The following is a 15888-nucleotide window of genomic DNA, read 5'->3' as shown; positions in this document are numbered from 1 at the left end:
AAATATATGAAAAATGTACAACATTTCTAGGATTAGAGAAATGCAAATTAAAACTACATGGAGATTCTATCTCACTCCAGTCAGAATGACAATTATCAAGAATACAATAGAGTTGGTGAGGATGTGGGAGAAAAGTTACACTCATACATTGCTGGTGGGACTGCATATTGGTGCAACCACTTTGGAAAGCAATATGAACATACCTTAGAAAATTTGGAATGAAAACACCATTTGACCCAGTGATTGCACTCTTTATTATATACCAAAGGACTTAAAATCAGCATGCTACAGTGGCATAGCCACATCAATGTTTACAGCAGCACAATTCACAATAGCAATGGAACCAACCTAGGTAAACTTCAAGAGATAAATGAATAAAGAAAATGTGGTATATATACACAATGGGATATTATTAAGCCACAAAGAAGAATGAAATTATGCCATTTGCTGGTAAATGGATGGAACTGGAGTCTATCATACTAAGTGAAATAAGCCAATCCCCCCAAAACAAAAATCTGAATATTTTCTTTGATATGCAGATGCTAATTCACAATTGAGGGGTGATAAAAATTCAATGGACTAGAAAAAGGGGAATGAAGGAAAGGAATGGGGGATCAGAATAGGAAAAGACAATGGAACGAATCTGACACAACTTTCCTATGAACATATATTAATATTTAACAAAGAAATCTCTGCATCATGCACAACCATGATACTGGTATTCTTATTAGAATAAGATATACTTCCCATTTGTATAAATATGTCAAAATATACTCTACTCTCATGTGCATTCTAAAAAGAACAAACACAATTTTTTTTTTTAAAAAATGTGAAACTCATACACTCACACACCCACACATATGTATATACATGTGCACAAGTAATGGAATATTATTACACCTAACAAAAGAAAGACATATTGCTCTTTGCAAAATAAATTGGGTGAATCTAGAAGGCATTATGCTAGTTGAAGTAAGTAAGACATAGAGACTGCATAATTTTATTAACTGTGATTTTTTAAAAACTTGATCTCATAAAAGCAGAATGGAATGGTGGTTTCTAGGGACAGAGCATGAGGCAATTAGGAAAATTCTGGTCAATGTGTGCAAAGTTTCAATTATGCATAATTACTAAGTTTGGAAGAGTAAATGCACAACATGGTGCATACAGTTCACAGTACTGTATTATACATACTTTAGAAATTTGTTAAGAAAGTTGATTCTGGGTTCTGTTGACTCACACAAAAATAAATCATAACTATGTAAGGTGACAGATATGATTTTTGACTTGACTGTGGTTATCATCTGATAACATATGTATATAATTAAAGCATCCAGTGATGCTTTATATACATGCAATTTTTATTTGTCAAATATACCTCATTAAACTGAAAAAAAAACACAAAATGGTAATGACATAATGTGTTTTAAATATAATTACTCTAATGCAAAAATAAAACTAAAAACTCAGTGAAATTCCACAGTGACTGAATGTGAGTGGCTAAATTTATAAAGTCTAAAAATTTCCAACTATTGAATTACCTACAATGATCTATAAGTTTTATCAGAGCAAGACCTTCCAGTTTTCTCTTGGTAGAAGAATAGATATATAGTTCAGCAGAGAAGAATGGATAGTTCCCCCCCCACAAAAAAAATTGTCATCTAACACATGGCATATGTGATAGCTCAGTGCATCAGGGACAAGAATAATCTTTGCAAACAATGGTGCTATCCAATTGGATATTTACACAGATAAAAAATTGGGGCACCTTTCCTTCATTTTCATATACCAGTTACAGAAAGAGTATAGAATTAATAAAAAGAGTAAAACAATTACACTTCTAAAGAAATATAATTAAATTTCTTCATCATTTGTAGTAGATTAGGAATTTATGTAGGACAAATAAACTAATAACTAATAAAATATAAATCTGTAGATCTTCAAACATCAATAACTTCTATTCATCAAAAGATATCATTAAGTGAGTGAGAAGTCAACATGAAAGGAGAGAAGGTATTTGATATACATTTATTTATATGACAAAGGATTAAATCCAAAATTTACAAACAACTGGTACAAATCAAATAATTCAATACTTTAAAAAGTCTCTAGAACTCAAATGGCATTTGTCAGAAAAAGGTATCTAAGTTGTTTGGGAAAACCCTCATGTCCATTACTCTTCAGGGGAGCTTCCAATTAAAGCAATGACATTATATAACTATCAACACTAGAGATAATTTGAACGGAAGAAACAAAAACAAAACTGAACATCATAAGTTTTACAAAGATGTGAAACCAATTCTGTGGTCATACCCTCATGAATATGTACATGTACCAAGAATGATTTGGCTGTTATCTGCTGCGATTAACCACACATATATCCATGATCCATCAATTTCATGTCTAGATCTATAAGTACTAAAAGTTATGTGCATATTTGTTCACCAAAACATATAATTATCATGTACATAATAGCATTGTTTAAAAGAATCACAACTAGAAACAAGTGTATGTCTATTCATTGCTGAATGAACAAATGTATTTTGGCATATTAATAATATGGACAACTTTATAGATGTGAAAAATAAAAAAATTACAATAAAACATAACATGGATAAATTTCCTACAAAAAATAAAGTGCAGATTCTGATAAAGTGTGATAAATATAATGTATTGTTATTTATAAAGTTTGAGGGCGGTTAAACTGTTCTATAGTGTTATAAATTAGAAGTTTGGTCAATTTGGGAAAGACATTGATGTTAATAGAATAATGAGGAAGCTATCTGGAAAATTCATATTGATATATGTTTTGAATATGGATGTTTATGAAAAGTTTTCACATTTAATTTATATATTGTGTTCCATTTATACTTCACATAAATATCAACTATTAGAACAAATGACACCAGGATTTTTGCCCTTGGAAGTTATATGTGACAACAGCATTGTTGAACATTTTTATATTTCCCTATAAATATATTGATGCTGTGATATTTAGTTTAAATTAAAAATATAAGAATCACATAAAATAAATTTATGGAGATTCATCAGAAAATTACAAACAGAACTACAACATGATCCAAAAATCACACTTCTGGATACATATTCTTATAAATTCAGTAAGATATTAAAGAAATATATTTATTTCATCATTATTCACAAACTCCAAGATATGGAAATGACCTAACTGTCTATGGTTTATTTAATAGAATATTATTCAGTCTTAAAAGGAATGAAATCCCACTGGGTACAGTGGTGCACACCTGTGTCCTAGCAGCATGTGAGGCTCCGTTAAGAGGATGGCAATTTCAAGGTCATTCTGGACATCTTAGTGAGATGCCATCTCAAACTAAGAGATGGAGAAAAGGGCTGGCAATGTAGCTCAGTGATAAAGTACATCTGGGTTCAATCTCCAATACAATTTAAAAAAAAAAAAAAGAAAAGAAAGAAATCTCCTAATTTGTGATAATGTGGATCAAATTGGAGGACATCATGCTAAGTGAAAGAAGACAGCCAGAAAAGGACAAATACTACACAATATCACATATCTCAAATATATATCTACACCAGCAAAACTCAGAAGCAGAGAAAAGAATGCTGGTTGTCAGGGGAGAGAAAGGGAAATAGGAATGCAATTGTTAAAGGTTCTAAACTTTCAGTTATGCAAAAATAAGAAGTCCTAGAGATGTATTGCAGAACAGAATGATTATATTAACAATGGTATATTGTATATGTAAAAGTGCTTATTGGATGAATCTTATGTTAAATGTTCTCACATATTCAAAATTCATAATAATAATTATAATCAGAGCCGGTGAGGCACTGTGGGCTGGTGGGCTAGTGGGATGGCAGATGAGGAAGAAGACCCGACCTTTGAGAAAGAAATTGAAGAAATTGGAGGAGGTGCAGAAGGCAGACAGGGTAAAAGAAAGAGACTTTTTTTCTAAAGAATTACAATGTATGATGTATGGGTTTGGGGATGACAAGAATACTTACACTGAGTCAGTGGATATTCTTGAAGACCTTGTCATAGAGTTCATCACTTATGACTCACAAGGCAATGCCAATTGGAAGACAAGGTCCAGTACAAGTTGAAGATATTGTCTTCTTGATTTGAAAGGACCCAAGGAAGTTTGCTAGGGTTAAAGACTTGCTTACCATGAATTAAGAATTGAAAGGAGCAAGGAAAGTATTTGATGAAGCAAACTACGAATCTTGATAATTTTTGTACTTCATGAAATTTCACTGTCATCTGTGGAAATCATATATAATAATTGTGTATTTTGTTCATTAATGTCCTAATATCTAGGCATGTAAATGAAAGATGGAGAAACAAAAGTTTTCAGCCTTTATTTTCATGTCTTTGATTTTAGAGTGATCCTTGAGCCTTTAATTGCCTGCCTTTATATGACTATACTTGAATTACTTACTGAGTTTTAATGACTACACGTAAGTTAAAGTACCTTACAAATTATGCAGTTCTTTCTGACTTTTGACTTTCTAAAGGATGAAGTACTATTTATGTATTAGGTACATTTGTGCCATTATAAGTTATACTAGAGCTGTTTAATATGTGAAATCTAAATGTCATTTTGACTATGACAGCTGAGACATATGCCTTACATATTCTGAAGTTTTTAGACAACAGTGGTCTGAGATGTTATTAAAGATAGTGAACTGGTTTTTCTTTTAAGGAGATGATATTTGAAACTACAAGTTTTTGTAAGAATGTTTATGTGTCTTAATATTTTCTAAAGTGTGGTTTTTTAATTTTTATTTTTTAGGAACTTAAAATTTCATGTTATGCTTCCATGTTGAAAGATTTTTTGATTTAAAACCTTTTGGGACTTAGGTTACATTTTAAGTTTTAGAACTCAATTTTCCAATCATCTACTTTCAGTAGCAGGAATGGCAATGTTTAATGAGTAATGGTAGGATAAGCATTTGGGATAGTGTTTTTTTTAACATATTTGTAAGTACTTGTGGAAATGTGTAGTTGACTAAAATCATATGTAGCAACAAAAACCAGTTTTCTAGTTCAGAGTATACAGGTTTTGTGTGAATTTATTTTACTGCATTAAACTATTGCCCTTAGCTTAAAATAAGGATTAAAATTGCATTTAAAGAGATCACTGAATGTTACTGTTTGTGAAACTGAACTTTTTGATTCTACTTATAAATAGTATCTATAAATCAGTATCTGGAAAATTTTTACTCTCTTAGCCTATTGATACAAGGAAGAAAGTATAAAAAATTAAACAGAAAAAAAAATTATAATCATAAATAAAATGGGAAGGTAAATTTTTTGCAGGTGGATTATACTGATAATTTCACAGATATGCATTTATCTTCAAATCAACAAATTATCTATGCTGAATATGTATAGAGTTTTATGTCAATTGTAGACACCCAAAATTGTTTTTAAACAATTTTTCACGTAGAATACACAGGAATCATGACTGGCAGAAGACTGTTCAGGCACTATTATGGCCAATTGACAAACTTCATAAAAGGAAGTGAAAGTTCTGTGAATAACTTGATTTTTGTTATTAATAAAGAAAGCAAATAACCAACCAAATAAATGCCTTCCTTTAAATTTAAAAGCATATTATTTTAAGAGAAAAAAAATAAGGAAACCCAGGGATAATTTAATCCTTTCTTTTAGTTCCAAGTAAAATCTATGTGCTAATATTACATTAACCTCATAGATAACACCTGAAGGAAACAATCTATGACTATTAATTGATGGTTACACTTCCATTTCACTGATAATTTAGATTTGTTAATGCCATTTATATAAAAAAAATCAGAGATCATTGGGCAGGAACAATGGGAAAAGGTTGATGAATGGATACAAAGTTACAGTTAGGAGTAAGAAGTTCTAGTGTGCTATTTGCAGAACAGAGTGACAATAGTAAGTGTGAACTATACATTTCAAAAAATTAGAAATAGCCTTTGAATATTTTTTAAAATTATATATTTTAGTTGTAGTTGGGCAAAATACATTTTTTTTATTTTTTAGGTGTAGATGGAACAACACAATACCTTTATTTATTTTTATTTTTTTATTAGTTGCTCAAGACAATACAATGATCTTGAAATATCATACATTTGATTCAAATGGGGTATGAATTCTTATTTTTCCACGTGTACAGATTGCAGGATCACATTGGTTATACAGCCACGTTTATACATACAGCAATACTAGTGTCTGTTGTATTCTGCTGCTCTTCCTATCCCCCCTCCCCTCCCCTCCTATCACCTCTCTCTACCCAATCTACTGTGACACATTTCTCTCTCTTTTTTTTCTTCCCCCTCACACCATCATATATGTAATTTTGTATAACAATGGGGGTCTCCTTACATTTTCCATGCAATACCCCTTCTCCCTCCCATTCCCTCCCACCTCTCGTCCCTGTTTAGTGATAATCTTCTTCTCATGCTCTTCCTCCCTACTCTGTTTTGAGTCACCCCCCCGCCCCGGCTTATATCAAAGAAGACATTCATCATTTGTTTTTTAGGGATTGGCTAACTTCACTTAGCATAATCTGCTCTAATGCCATCCATTTCCCTGCAAATGCCATGATTTTGTTATTTTTTAGTGCTGAGTAATATTCCATTGTGTATAAATGCCACATTTTTTATCCATTCATCTATTGAAGGGCATCTAGGTTGGTTCCACAGTCTAGCTATTGTGAATTGTGCTGCTATGAACATTGATATAGCTGTGTCCCTGTAGTATGCTCTTTTTAGGTCTTTTGGATATAATCTGAGAAGGGGAATAACTAGATCAAATGGTGGTTCCATTCCAAGCTTTCCAAGGAATCTCCATCCTTTATTTTTATTTGGTGCTGAGGATGGAATCCGGGCCCCGCCCATGCTAGGCGAGCACTCTACTGCTGAGCCACAATCCCAGCCCCACCTTTGAATAATTTTGCCAAAAGAAAGTGATAAATGTTTGAGATATATATGTTTGACCTTATTATATGATGTATATCTGTATTTAAACATCACATGATACTCCATTAATATGCACAAGTTTTGTTTTTACGTTTCAGTCCATAAAAAAGAAAAACGATTATAGGTCATGGCAATTATACAGAAAAGATCAGAATTGTCTTATTAAAGATGAGTTATGACCATTCTATGCCATGATCTATACTGATCTCATTTGAATGGTACATATTTCCATAAATAATAGTGTAGAATATAGGTTTTTCTGAATCATTTGTTTCTTTTAATCAAATTTTTTCTGTGTCTATTTATACATACTCTGATAAACTGTCTATTATAATTATTATTTTTTACAGGTCAACTTGAGCAAATTCTACCACAGATAATTGAGAAAGCAACTTTAAGATAAAGCTGATAGGATGATATCATTGTAGTTTATTAGCACAAAGATCATTTATTTTCCGAGAACACTAAATAAATAGGAATGTGCTTAGAAAACTGTCAGTTTAGTATTTTTAATTAGTCTTTTTCCTTGAATTCTTTGCACTAGATGAATGACACATATTTGAAGCTCAATTTGAAACTTGATTGAAAAGTTTTAGAGATTCTTATTTTCAATTTGCAAATCGATTCCAAAGTTCTAGAGGTTCTTTTTTTTTATCAAAAATGTATTTAGAGAGTAAAAGTTGTATTGTAAATTTTCTTGAATGATTTTGTCATTATAAATGTTCAAATTATATTCTACCTTGACTTACAAGGTTGCTGATTGCAAGTTGATATTGATATTAATAATGCATTTTCTTTTTTGTTATAAAAAGAAAATCTGTGAATAAATGGGGTTACGGAATGTTCTAATACAATATTTGAATTGCACATCCTTGACACAGAGTTTAAGGCAAACTCAATAAAGTGTGAACTATAAAGATACTGTGTTAATGATTTTATCCTGCAGGGACTGACCTGTTTGAGCTCTATGTACCTAGGTAGTTTCTATCATTGAGGCGATTTTTGTTGAGAATGTAAGAACAATACAATGGACAAGGTGGTAATTTTATCATTCAAGTCCCATGATCTGACTTGAGTTCCTCAAATAACATAAAGCATATACCAATTTTACTGTTGTGAAGTTACCAAAGCTGATTGTGTGTTATGCATTTCACAGGGAGATGTGTTCGCTTGAATTTCCTCCTTTATCAAGTAAGCATTAATCCACTATGCTGTGCAAAGTTGTCAATTATCCTAGGACTTATCCAATATTATATTCAGGTACCATGAATATAGAATAGAAGAGTGAGAAGAGATACATTGAGTGGCTTAAGGCCTCTAATGAAAAAGCACTAGCAACACAAAAAAATGCTTTAAATTTAAGTAACTTTTAATTAAAAAGTGTTTTGCTTATTTCTTCATATTATATATGTATTAGTAAATTAAAAAAAAATAAGAATTCAGGTGCATTGGTACATGCCTGTAATCCTAGCAATTTTGGAAGCTGAGGCAGGAGGATTACAAGTTCAAGGCTATCCTGGGCAACTTAGTGAGACCCTATCTCAAGATTTAAAAATATATATATTTACATATTAATATGTCTAAGTCAGTATTGGCTAATCAGCTATATAACTTGTTGACTACGGACTTAAACTTTTGAGTAACTATGATATGCCTTTTAAGAGAGCCATCTCCGACTTTTTAAAAAAATTTTCTTGGAACACTGTTTTGTTTAGAGTTAAAGATTGGGGGAAAGTCCCAGTGAAATTCATATTGAAGATGTCAGTGTACTTTTATTATTATTTATGATGAATGGCTGTTTTTTCTACTCATGCTTATCCTACCCCCCCCCCCAAGATCCATACAATTCTTAAGTTAATATTTCTTTTATTGTCCATTTATATGGGGAGTTCAAAGAGAAATAATAGAATTATTATTTAAATTATTTTAAAAGTATATGATTTTCACTTTGCACAAATGCTGGAAAATTATCCAAATTAACTCAAATTAGTCCTTAATATTTTGAGAGTCATCTGATGCTTATTTTGTAAAGTCAATCTCTTCACATTTTAGGTAGACCATATAAGTTTAGAAAACTGGCAAAGAACCCAGCTTGGAAACAGAATATATAGACTTAAAAGTGATTTCACCATACTACCGCATTCTGGCAAGTTAAAGTGAGTAATACGTATTTTACCTAACTCATAGGATTTTTGTCACAATAAAATTTAGTAGGCTTACAATTGATTTTTAAATTTAAAAAAATGTTAATATGAAGCATATTGTTACACTATCACCAATAGCATTCATGATTACATTACAAGTATATTTGTTAGGAGATATTTTATAATTTTAGCCATGTTTGATATTGCTTAACTATTTTTATGATAATCTTCCATTGGAAAAAGAGATGGCAATCCTATTTATTGGGAGTTTTTCTGCTTCTAAGTAAAGTTACAATGTTCTAATATTGAGAGAGAAGTGAAAGTCATACTGACAGAATATAGGATTAAAATGGTAAATGAAATTTGGCTTATAACATATAGTGAAATATAAATATCTTAATTTTATTCTGTATTAGTTAATCAGAAAAAAAAACCCTGCTTCTGAATAAGAATATTATAGGAGCTCAACGAGGTAAAAATCAAACTCTAATGGACAGAGGATTAGGGAAAAATTGTCACAAACCAAGGCTTCCTTAGTAGTCTGAATTACTTCTGGTTTAAATCATACTCTTAAAATCTAGCTGTAAGTTTTTAAATTAATATGAATATAAATACAGAGTTATAGTCAAGTAGTTGTCAGCCATGTGCATTCTAAGGAAAACAGTGTCTAAGCCATGAACAATCTTACTCCAGAACATAGTTGTGAGATTAGCAGTTGGGCTATTGGAAATATCTCTAATATTTCCCTTTTTTTAAAGACACAAGCAAATATGGACATCTTTCTTAGGATTGTGTTTGTTTCATTCACTGGGTAGCTTTGAGTGAAGTTTCTAGATTATATTAAGGTAACATGTTATAGGAGAGTTCAGGTTGAAATGGAAATAATTCATCCTTAATTAAAATGTTGAATTTAAATGTTGGAGATTATTGCTCAGTAGGAAATAAGTCAGTTTTGAAATTAATCCAACAATCTAACTTAGTTTACCATCCTTAAACTTTCTATATTCATTTATTTAAACTTTCAAGTATTTTTGAATCAGTATTAATATCTTACTTCTTTTTTTATTAATTAATGTGTTGAATAAAAATTGACAAATGGCATTTACAATTTGGAAAAAAGGCATGACCTGATCGTCTAAAAATTATATTTTAGTGGTTTTGAAGATTCAACCTAGATGAACTAACCTAACAAATATAATGAAACTAGGCTATTCTCCTAATTAATTGAACCTCTTAAATATCTTACATTTGTTTATTCATGAAAGTTAATGTTATACTTATGTAACATGTAAGAATGTGAGGTTATAAATTTGTGATGGACTTGTTTAGACAATTTGTGTAAAAACTTATAGTAAAATTATGTTTAATATTTTGTAAATTTGAACATAATCCTCAAGATATTTAGGTAATTTAAGTGATAAAACATTAGCATAATATTATGGTGAGTTAATTAGTGGCTAATTGTTAGATGCCCAAATAATTTATAAGAAAAATGGAATGATGAAACTGATTACTAAGCAAAATTTTAATTTACATTTCTTTCCTTCTTAATTTCACCTGTCATATCTCTGAGTCATGTTAATTTTGATGTTAATTTTTGTTGGTATTACATGGAAAAGAGGTAATGAGAATAAATATGAAAATGTTATTTCTATACATAATCTTTTATTTTGATTCAAAAATTTGTTGTGTATGGTAGTTAGTTCATAATTACCTTTCAGTTTTTGCAGTGAAATACAAATCAATTACTTTGTTATAATTATAATTAATATAAGTACTTTAGTATTTTGGATGAGATTCATATTTGTTGTTTCTTAGGAAAAGCATGATAATTTATTCTAAAATAAAGAGGAAATTCATTCTAGAATTGTAAAAAAATATAATGAAAGATAAAATCAGAGAATATATAGAAATTTTTGAAGGAAAGATGTTAAATTTTTCATAAGCCATTCAAGAATGATAAAGGTCATTGTAGAGGCTTCCTTTAAACTGCTCAGAAACCTATCTGAAGGATCTGAGGAAACAAACTGCAGGCTTTAGTTCTAACTCATTATTAAAGTGGAAGCACTTGTTTATAATAACAGTCTAAGTTCCCTAAAATAAAATGAGAGAAATTTAAATAATTGAGAAGAAAGGATCAATGTACCTGTAGAACATAAAAGAAGAAGATGACTTCTGATATACTCAACTAAAAGAATTCATCTTTAGCTTATCTGCATTAAAGTATCTTAAAGGAGATATATCATACAAAAAGAGTAGCATATTAGAAAACAGAAACCACACAAGAAATATACAAACAAGAAATCATAAATTGTTGGATAAATAAAAATACAATTGTCATCTTATGAATATACCCAGTAATTGATAGTTTAGAACAAAATATTATATGAAACGAAGTAAATATTTAGAAAATACATAAACATACTATCTAAAAGAACAAGAAATATAAATGAAATTATATTCTTGTACATTCTTATACACATAGGTTGTAAGTTAAAGATGAATAGCTCAGTCCTTAAAAGTAAATAAAGAGGCTTGAATAAAATACCAAGAGTATTTTGCATATGACAGTAATCTCACCTGTTTAAGAGGCTGAGGCAGGAGGATGACAAGTTTAAGATCAGCCTTAGCAATTTAGCAAGAACCTCAGCAACACATTGAGAACCTGTTTGAAAATAAGTTAGTAAATAAATAAATAAATAACAAATATATAAAATAACAAACAAATATATAAAAATATAAAGAGTAAAGATAAAATAGAATACCATAGCCTGCTCATCAAAATGAAAGAAAGGAATGAATGAAAATGGAACAACTTATAGGCAGGAATTGTGAAATTATAGAATGAAATCCTTTGAAGCTAATAGGTATGTTACTTATAAGTAGAGTAAATATTCCCAAGGCAGAGACATCAAGACTGAATAATTGTTTTCAAAGGCATAACTCCATGTTCTTTAAAGAATCACATTTGAAATCTATAGATATAGAAAAGAAAAAAAAACATTTAAATGGAAAATTATTTATATGTGAACAATATGCATAAGGAAACCTATGATGCTATTATTAATACTGCAGAAAATAAATTGCAGAAAAAAGAATTTGAGCAGAGATAAGGAAGAACATTTCATAATATTGAAATTATCAAGTCATTCAGATAACAAACATGTATAAAATAAATTTTTACCTAAAAATAACTGAATATAAGAAGCAAAAAATGTCTAAGCTAAAGGAAGAAATAGAAAATTCCACAGTTAAAGTCAGAAATTTTAATCCTGTAATGGCTTGAACAAGCAGAAAGAAAATCAGTGAGGACATAAAATACCAGTTTAGCATCATCAAATTTTACACCCAGTGCATTTGCATAATATTCTACTCAATACCAGCAAAATATATAATTTTTTTCAGTGAACATTTGTAAATCTATCTTTATATTGAAAGATAATATATTTATCATGTATAATATTATTTACATATTTATATATTTATCATATATAACATTATGTTTTGAAGTATGTATATATGAAATATGTATACTAATTTATATTTATGTCATTTAATTAAATCTAATTTTAAAAATGTGTTACTTCACATAATTACCATTTTGGTAGTGAGGTCACTTAATGTTCATCTTTGCATTTTGAAGAATATGATTTATCATTATAACTATTGTCACTATGCCAAACCACACATCTTATGAACTTATTTGTCCTAACTGTACTTGTACATATCATTTGCCAAATTTCTCTTCACCCCTATATCTCCCTAACTACCTCAATCTCTAGTAACAGTCAACATGCTTTAAGACAGACCACATATTGAACTGGAAAATAAGCTTTTAAAAACAATGAAAAAAGATTAAATTTTATATAGCATATTCTCTAAATACATGGAGTTAGGCCCAAACACCAATAAAAATGTGAAACTAGAACATCTTCTAAATACTTACAAAAAAAATTTAAGTGATATATAATAAAAATAAATACCAAAATAAATTTCACAACATTTTAACCAGAATGTAACAAAAAGAACAGATCAAAAAGTGTTATATGACCAAAAGTAATATTTAGAAAAAAGTATAGCTTAAATTATTTAAATTGAAATATTGAAAGTTTATAATTAGTAATTATATTTACACTTTAAAAGGTATAATAAGTTAAATTAAAAATAGAAATAAATAATAAATACTAGAGCAAATTTATAAAATACAAATAAATAAATAGAGAAAAAGCAATCCAAACAAGCTGATTCTTTAAGAGGATTGTGAGAATAAGATGCTATATTAGGTTTATATACCTTTATTTATATACATATTAACATATGTAATATGAACCATGTAGCCTTATGCTGAAAGCCTTAAATGTTCAACCATACATAAATGGGTAAACAAAATAGAGTATCAGCATATAAAGACATATCACTCCAAAATAAAATGGGAACATTTATACTTGCTTATTTTAAGATCAGTTAAAAATATTCTTTTGAAGCTAAGAATTCACAAAACCAAAATACTCATATATCTGATATCATATCAATTATAGAAATGATTCTAAAATGATGAATAACATTAGTGGATATCTGTTCCTGGAATTAGTGAGTTTTTTTTTTACTGCAAATGAGTACAAATATAGTTTTTGTGATATTAGTAATATTCTAGATCTTTATGGGGAAGTGTCGACAGAGGCATATAAAATTGTCAAAACATGTAGACTGTAAACTTAGAATGTGTATGTTTTATGTATAAATTATTCCTTAGTAAATAAAGTAGTCTTATATGCCAGGCATCATGCTTTATTTTTTCTAAATTTGTTATTTAATTTTCTGATTACTTTAGCAGATAGAAATTATTAGTCTTATTTCAAAAGAAAAGTTAATTCTTTAAAATATTCAGAAATAGTGCCTGCTTTTCATTTCATATGATTCTGGGAACCAAGTTTCCAAATGAAGCAAAGTTTAAGGGTTTGTGTTTGATCTGTCTGTTACAATCTGATAACTTTTAGGGGACATTGTAAAAGAAGCCTGGCAGGGCTGCTGATAACCAGAATAAACACTGGGATAGAATTTAACACATAGGAAGTTTATGTTAGTAAGTATTCAAGCAAAAACATGAACTTATTTGATTCTCTTGCTATCCTTTCTGTCCAGTATAAAACTCAGAATGGATATTATTATTGTTATTACAAAGTTTGTAAAGCCCTTAGAAATCATAAATTAAATGTTACAAAGATAGGTGGAGAAAAAATTAAAAAAGGAACTGAGACAGATGTGGCTTTCTGGTTGGGTTTCTCCATGGTTTTGTAAAGTGTCATTTAGTTTAACAGAACAGATACTCTTGTAATTTCAATATGCATACAAATTCTTGTAATGGGAGATTTTATTTACTTGTTTATTTCAAAAATTACCAGTGCATTTTAAAATATTTGACAAAATCAATCTCTATGAACGCAAAGATTTCAAATTACTTAACACGTTAATATTGGTTGCAGCTATTCTTCATTTTTCTTTTATTGATGCATTTTATTTAGTGTATTTTAGTTATACATAATAGTTGGGTTCATGTTGACAAAATCATACATGCATAGAATATAATTAACTCCATTTAAGTCCCCATTCCCATAATTTCCCTATTCTCCTCCCTCTCCATATATAATTGGGTAAAACTCCATAGTACATTGAGCATACATATAAAATTTTATTTTATTTTTTAAATTTATTTATTTGTATCAGTGTCTTGCTAAGTTGCTTAGGGCCTCACTAAGTTGCTGAGGCTGACTTTGATCTTCCTGCCTCAGCCTGCCCAGGTGCTGGGATTATAGCCATGCATCACAGTGCCTGGTTTACATAATACATCTTTAATCCATTCATCCATTGACAAACATCTGGGCTAATTCCATAAATTGGCTATAGTGAGTTATTCTTCTATAAACATTGAATGGTTGTATCATTATAGTATGCTCATTTTAGTTCTTCTGGAGTGGGGTAGTTTAGTCATTGAGGAATCTTAACACTGCTCTCCATAGTGGTTATCCTAATTTTCAGTCCCAATAACAATGTATGAGTGGGATTTTTCCTCACATCATCATCAGCATTGACTATTATTTGTACTCTGGATAATCTCTATTCTGACAGGAGTGAGATAAAATCTTCATGTAGTTTTGATCTGCATTTCCCTGATTGCTAGAGATGTTGAATACTTCTTTTCACATGTGTTTTTTTGTCCATTTGCATTTATTCCTTCTAGAAATGTCTGTTTTTTTCTTTTGCTCATTTATTGATTGAATTATTTGAGGTTTTTTGTTGTCTTTTTTTTCTTCTTCTTCTTCTTTTTAGTGTTAAGCTTTTTGAGAACTTTATGTTCTGGATATTAATCTCTTACCAAAGGAGTAGCTGACAAAATATTTTCTCCCATTCTGTAGGCTCCCTATTCACACTTTTAATTGTTTCCTTTGCTGTGCCAAAATATTTTTATATTGATGGCATTCCACTTTTTGATGTCTGGATTTATTTCTTGAGCTTTAGGGGTCTTGCAAAGGAAATTGGTGCCTGAACCAATAAGTTGGAGTGTTGAGTCTCTGTTTTCTTCTAGCAGTTGCAAAGTTTCTGATCTAATTTCTAAATTTTGGATCTACCTTTATTTTGATTTTTGTGCAGGGATTTAGTTTCATTCTTCTATGCATTCTTTCATTTTCCCAAGAGAATTTGCTTAAAACGCTATCTTTTCTCCAAAATATAATTTTTGGAACTTTTACCAAGTAGCAGATGACTGTATATTGTCTTTCTGTAAGAA

The 15888-nt window shown here is 29.8% G+C and overlaps 1 pseudogene; it reads left to right on the top strand.

Annotated features, from left to right (window-relative positions):
* Positions 1 to 3845: 3845 nt before the first annotated feature.
* LOC143392077 (transcription initiation factor TFIID subunit 13 pseudogene) lies at positions 3846 to 4219 on the top strand (annotated as a pseudogene).
* Positions 4220 to 15888: the final 11669 nt, after the last annotated feature.

This window comes from Callospermophilus lateralis, chromosome 2 (genome assembly GCF_048772815.1).
Source record: "Callospermophilus lateralis isolate mCalLat2 chromosome 2, mCalLat2.hap1, whole genome shotgun sequence".
NCBI lineage: Eukaryota > Metazoa > Chordata > Mammalia > Rodentia > Sciuridae > Callospermophilus > Callospermophilus lateralis.
This window is presented reverse-complemented; position numbering and strand designations above follow the sequence as displayed.